Source organism: Canis lupus, chromosome 6, assembly GCF_011100685.1.
Source record: "Canis lupus familiaris isolate Mischka breed German Shepherd chromosome 6, alternate assembly UU_Cfam_GSD_1.0, whole genome shotgun sequence".
Taxonomy (NCBI): domain Eukaryota; kingdom Metazoa; phylum Chordata; class Mammalia; order Carnivora; family Canidae; genus Canis; species Canis lupus.
Window position 1 is genome coordinate 38,054,266 of NC_049227.1, and position 6,805 is coordinate 38,061,070.

The 6,805-nt window shown below is 53.9% G+C and overlaps 1 long non-coding RNA gene across 1 annotated transcript; it reads right to left on the reverse strand.

Annotated features, from left to right (window-relative positions):
- Positions 1-1,512: 1,512 nt before the first annotated feature.
- Positions 1,513-6,752, reverse strand: LOC119872205. Its single transcript, XR_005360937.1, has 3 exons — positions 6,329-6,752; positions 5,893-5,972; positions 1,513-4,476 (listed from the first exon to the last, which is right to left on the reverse strand). It is a non-coding gene; the product is annotated as an uncharacterized LOC119872205 (long non-coding RNA).
- Between the last annotated feature and the right edge of the window lie 53 nt (positions 6,753-6,805).

Consider the following 6,805-nt stretch of genomic DNA (forward strand, 5'->3'; position numbering starts at 1 on the left):
CCCTGAGCCAAAGGCAGATCTCAACCACTGAGCCACCCAGGTAGGTGCCCCTACCCAGTCATTATTTTATGAGTATTTAGGTTGCTTCTATTTTTTGGCTACTATGAATAATACTACTATTAATATTTGTGTACAAGTATTTGTTTAATTATCTGTTCTCATTTTTTTTTGGTATATACGTATATATAGTGAAATCACTGTGTCTTATGGTAATTCTGTGTTTAACTAGTTGAGGAAAAGCCAGACTGTTTTCCACAGTGACTGCACCATTTTACATCCCCACCAGTAAAGTCCAAGAGTTCCAGTTTCCCCCACATTGATATTTATCATTTCCTCCCCCCTTTTTAACATAGCCATCCTTGTGGGTGTGAAGTATTATCTCACTGTGTTTAAATTTTTTTTTTTTTAATGATAGTCGCACAGAGAGAGAAAGAGAGAGAGAGGCAGAGACACAGGCAGAGGGAGAAGCAGGCTCCATGCAGGGAGCCCGGCGTGGGACTAGATCCCGGGTCTCCAGGATCACGCCCTGGGCTGCAGGCGGCGCTAAACCGCTGAGCCACTCAGGCTGCCCTGAAGAGATTCTTTTTACCCCATTGAATGGTCTTGGTACCCTTGTTGAAAATCAATTGACCATAGATGCATGACTTTATTTCTGGACTCTCTTTTCTACTACATTAGTTGAGATATCTAGCCTTATGCCAGTTCCACACTGTTTTTGTTACTGTAGCATTATAGTAAGTTTTGCAATCAGAGAAAAAGAATCTTCAAACTTTTTCTTTTTTAAAATTGCTTTTGGTTATTTGGCTTGTAATTCCACGTGAATTTTAAGATCAGCTTTCCTGTTTCTGCCTAAACAGCTATTGGGATTCTGATATGGATTACATTGAATTTGTAGATCATTTTGGGGAGTGTTGCTGTCTAAACAATGTTAATTAAGCCTTCAATCCATGAACAAGGATATTTTGCAGGGCAGTGGATTTTTAAATTTCTTTTTTTCCTTGTAGTTTCATAGTTTTCAGTGTTGTCTTGTACCTCCTTGGTTAAATTTATTCCAGTTTTATTCTTTTAGTTCTTTGCTAGTACATAAATTAAATTTTTGTGTGTTTATCTTGTATCCTGTAACTAATGAGCTGAACCTTACTATCTCTATTGGTTTTGTCAGCTCAAATAGGTTTTGTTTTTACATGTGAATTAATGTTTTGCCTGTATGAGAGCACATCATCTGTGAATGAGAGGTGGTTTAATTTTCGAAGAAACTGTCTCCCAAAACAGTGGTACCAGGGGATCCCTGGGTGGCGCAGTGGTTTAGCGCCTGCCTTTGGCCCAGGGCGCGATCCTGGAGACCCGGGATCGAATCCCACCCCGGGCTCCCGGTGCATGGAGCCTGATCCTCCCTCTGCCTCCCTCTGCCTCTCTCTCTCTCTCTCTCTCTCTCATAAATAAATAAAAAATTAAAAAAAAATAAAGAGATCCATGGTCTCTTAAAAAAAAAAAAAAAAAACAGTGGTACCACTTTACATTCCTCCCCAGCAGTAAATGAGAGCTCCAGTTCTTCCACTCGTATGACCCACATGATACCCATCATCTACTTATAGGACAATGCACAATTAGGAAAATTAAGTGACTTGCTCAGCCACTCAGAACCACCTTCTCAGTAGGCTCAAAGCGCTGGCTCAGACCTCACCAAGTCTGTGCCCCTGGGGCCTCATTTTTATGGGATGAGCAAACTGAGACCCCCAGAGGTCACCCAGGGGTGACTTTGCAGCCTGCAAGAGCTGTTTTGTGTGGCCTGTCCTAACCCAGAGGATCAAGGACCTCCTCTAGAGTTCCATTTCCTTCTTTTGGCCTTGCCCCACTCTGCCCCATCCCTAGGCTTCATCCTCTCCCAAACTTGAAGGTCCAGGAAGACTGAGAGTCTTCCGTTTGACATCACAGAGCTGGTTGCCATGGGAGCCCTGCAGATCCAGGGGGGGAGAACAGAGCCCTGCTGCACAGGAGGCCCAGCTGCTCCTCCCCCACCATTCTGGCCCTCCATGGAAGCCTTGGTCTGTGCGTTCTCTGAGCTGCGCATAAGAGAAGGTGCCAGGCTGCAGGGAGGAGTGGCAGGAGGAGAGTTGCCCTCCTGTCCTGACCTGGGCCCAAAGCCACCAGAGTGGCCTCAGAGACATGCATCCTTGGGAGAGGGGAATGGCCACTAGTGGTCTAGGCTGTGTGACCCTAGACTATGTGATCCTGGACCCACTGTGCAATTTCTATACTGACACTGGAATGCTCTTTCTAGGATAGGGGGCAAAAAGGGGTGGGAGAAAGGGCTTGAAATCCTGAGAGATCTTTGCATCACGCTCTCAGACTTTTCACACCTTCCTATTGATTGGGAAAGTGAGAAGCCACTGTGATTGGGAAAGGGAAGAGGAGTAATATGTTGGGTGGGGGTTGGTGGGAGGCAGGGGACTGAGACCATTTGATGGAAAGATAGGCCGGTGCTCAGCAAGCCACAGTGGAGCCCATCTAATGAGCTGGTCTTAGAGCACGTGATTGTATTCTCCTCTCTTGGCTGCTGCAGCCTGCCAGCCACCACCCTCCTGCTCTCCCCTCTGCAGATGCAGTGAGCTGGGCCCGAGGACATCCCAGCCACCCCAACATACCACCCAACATCTACGAAGGGGGACTGGGGGCCCAGCAGCAGCAGTGTCCCAGTGCCCAGGGAAGAAAGCCTAAGAACTTCCAACTGCGCCACCTCCGGGGCCTGGCTCTCTACCTGCCAGGCCACATGCAACCTGCCGGCCAGTGTGAGAGCCACTGGCTGGGCCGGCTCATGGCTAAGGGCTGCCTCTCACGTCCTGAGGTCATGGCCTGGCCCCTAGACCTGCCACAGGGGACTCTGAGCCCAGGTAACAGCCACTGCTTGGCCCTCCTGGAAGCTCCAATACCCAGGGACAGCCTGGGAAATACAGGTGAGCACCTGTCCAGGTGAGGCAGGGCTGGGGACAGGAGGGAAAGACCCAGGGAAGAGTTGGCTGGGGACTCAGCTGGACCAAGAATGGGGTCCTTTTCCTTCCCAAAGTTCCTGGGTTCCTGTCCCAGGTCTGCACTCAGTGAGGGACCTTGGACAGCTCCCCACCATCACCCCTACCCTCCCTAGTTCCACTGTGCCCATTTATAAAATGAGAAGGTCAAATCACAGAAAGGTCCTTCCGGCTTGAACCATGTTTCCTTCTTCCTCCTCCCTCATGGGCTCTCTTTCAAGAGAACTGCCCCTCCCTTCTGCCCCTTCCTATTCTGAAGAATGACAGGCTCTGGTTTGGGGGTGTGTCATAGGATGGGCTGGCAGCCTCCACTTGGGTTCCTCTGAGTGATTGTCTTTCCCTACTTTTCTTAGCTTCCAGTTCCAGTGTGGACCCAACCAAGGGTGCCCCCTTCCAGCCCAGTCCCTCTGAAGGCTTGGGGCTCAGGCCCAAGAGGTCCTGGGGGGCCTCAGAGGAGTCTACATGTCCTTTGTGCAAAAGAACCCGCTCTGGGGCTCTGGAGAGACCATAAGGATATGAGTGCCAAGGGCTGGCTGTCCCCATGGGGACAGGAGGGAAAAGGATGGCTCAGGAGGAGGAGGCAGGTCCAGACAGGAAGGGCTCAGCCCCTACCAGCAGTCGCCCCCACACTGAGACACCCCAGCAGCTGCCCAGCACCAGAGACTGGGCCAGCCTCAGGAAGGCTCAAGGGGGGGAGGAAGGGGTAGGTCCCATGGGTAGAAGAGAAGAAATAGAAGCCCTTGCAGCCTGCTCCAACTCAGGTCAGCCACTTGTACCTGGGAGGACAGACTGAGCGGAGATTTGGGCTCCGAGAGGCCGGGGAGCCCACAGGTCCGATTCCAATAAAAGCCAAGGCCTGTACCTTCTTGTCCCTGGGTCTCTCTGTGATGAGGTCAATGCAGAGGAGGGGCCTCTCAGAGCACCTGCCACCTGCGTTGAGAGCAAAGTTCCAGGTTGATGCCAAGGAGGATCCAAGGTGCTCCCAGCGTCGGTTGAGGAGTGAACATCCTCCCTCTGGTAGGACTCTGGAAGCCTTCCTGGATGGACAAGGTCTCAACAGACCTAATAAGCAAGGCATGGCATTCTGGCCAAGGCAACAGAGGACAAACAAAGCAGGCCAGGTGTAGGAAGAGTGCCAGGGAAGAGAGCAGGCTCTCAACCTGGGCAGAAATGCTGGCTTGAACCCCATGCCCATGCTCACTCGGGCCTTGATTGAGTTCGCTGCTCCCTGGCTGTCCTGTCCCTCCAGGCAGGATGGGCACAGTCCTTCTCCTAGCTGGGCTGGACTCCAGGCACAGTCAGCTTGGAGTCCTCTGTCCCATGGTGTCTCAACCTTGGCTCTGTTGACATCTGGGCCTGGATATTCCTTTGTTGTGGCTGCCATTCTGTGCATCTTAGGATGTCTACCAGCATCTCTGGCCTCCACTCACTGGATTCCCATAGCATTCTCCTTCCAGTGAGACAACTAAGTGTCTACAGACAGCGTCCAATGTCCTCTGGGTGTGTGTGTGTGTGTGTGTGTGTGTGTGCGCGCAGTATCACTGTGGTTGAAACCCTCTGCTCTACATCACTAGACCTCAGTCCAGTGGGGACAGAATGGGACAACCTGGGTTTGTCTTGATCCCCGCCACGCCCCCCCCGCCCCACCGGTGTGACCAACTCCCAGTCCCGGTGGCCCAGGTCAGGCTGGGGCTGAGCTGGCTCCACCAGGGGCTCCTGGCAGATCAAATGTGATGATGTCAAGGACGCTCTGGACTCCCGGGGTCCTTTCAGATATAGGGGAATAATCCCTCCAGCCCCCTCCCTGCCCTCATACCCTGGTCCCACCCTTGGACACTTTATAGGTCCCTGGGACAGCAGATTCTGGAAACTTTGGTTCCTGCGTGGTTTTCATGTCCCACAAGTGTGGGTGTGGCCTTGGGTGGTGGGAGCCTGAGTTGGAGCACCCAGAGAGCAGCCCAAGGAGGACTGACGAGAGGTGGCTGAGTGCTCCAGCTGGGACCTGGGCAGGGACATAGCCTCCCAGCAAGTCCCCCAGATGAGCCACTGGGGGGTGACAAAAAGGGTGTCTTCTCCTACTACTGGCCCAGAAGGCCAAGGCCGGGATGAGGACAGACGTTAGGGAGGCTGTCCTGGGCACTGGGCAGAAGACGGACCTTGCCAGAAGCCACACTACGCAGTCCCTGTAGATTGAGGGCCAATCCCCTCACTTTTGGGTGAAGCCGTGAGGCTCACGGGGGAGCACAGACTGCTCGAGTCCAGGTCTCGGGATTCCCAGGCTGCCGTCAGTGGCTGCGGCGGCCTCCAATGCGTGGGGCCCGGTATTCTGGCTCGTGTAGGACCCCAACCTTGAACTGGGACCAGCTCAGGGCCTTGCTTGACCTACAGAACGTGGCAGAAGTGACACGGTGTCACCTCTGGCCTGAAGGAGGCCTGGCAGTTTCCAGGGTGTGTGCGCTGAGGGAGGCCAATCCATTGAAAGGAGCCCTGCACATGATGGGAAACCAAGTCAGCCCAGGGGAGGCCACGTGGAGGGAACCGGAGCCACAGCCGCAGCCAAGCTCTGGGCCCTCTTGGAGCAGATCCCTTAGCCCCCATGGAGCCACCTCACTTGATGTCACGGAGGGCAGATGATCCGCAGCCCCAGCTCTTCCCTGGGAGAGACATTTGCTGCAGCGGACAAGTTAGACCCAAAGAACACCTGCTAGGCTGACCTCTGAACAGTTCTCCCCTCAACCTCCCAGGACTTTCTTGAAAAACACTCAGAAGAGGCTGAGAGCAAAGCCACAGTTCTAGTGTCCTGGGGACTGATGGGAAGGAGACACTCATGGAGGTGTGCACTGACCCCTGGGGTGCCCCCACCTACCTTCTGAACAGCTGGAGGGGACTGCACCAGGCCTCCAGGAGTCTGTTTCAGCCCTTGGGATGCTGTGTCCTTGGAGCCCGCTGAGGGGAGGCCAACCCAGGAAAGCAGAGTGGCCTTCAGGGCAAAGCCCAACCAGAAGCCCCAACGTCTCAGGGGGCAAACTGATATTTGGCCACACAATTGAGCAAGGGCCCCAGGGAGTCACCTACTTCCTCCTGAAGCTGCCCCAGCAGCAGTGTAAATAACCCAAGTGGGACTTGCCAGCACCTGGGACCCTGCTCGGCACTCACTGTGGGAGTATCAACCCCCGTCCCAACCCCAGGGGCTCCCACACACCCAGCTCTGCAGGTACCTCAGGCCCTGTCCCCGAGGCCTGTCTGGATGAAGCCTGACCCTTGGGGAGCAACACACACGGGCTCTGGAGTTCATTTCAGACCTGGTTTGGGCTCTCTGGCGACCGTTCACGTGCTGAGCAGCCATGGGGTAACTCAGTCCCTGAACCAGTTTTCCTCATCTGTCCAATGGAGTGACAAACTTGACTCCCTTCCCCCAGAGTGGCCAGAAGCTCCAAAGAGAGGCTGGTGGAAGCCAGGGGCTGGAACACACTGGTGCCCTGTCTCAGGCTCCTAAGGTGGGGTGTCTTGGCCCAAGGGTCTCCCCAGGCTCCTGTGATGGGGTCCACTGGCTCAGAGTCCCCATCGGACAACTGTGTTGAGTCACCTGTGGAACCTTCTCTGAGCCAGGACAGAGCCTCCTGACTGGACCAGGCCCTAGCTAAAGCCAAGAGCTGCCAGGCCACCCCCCAAACATCAGGCGGCTGCTAAGGACCTGCTGATCTCAGAACCTGGTTGTGCTGGTCGGCTCTAGAATCTCTTCCCCACGGCTGCATTCTTTGGCAAAACAAGACAAAACA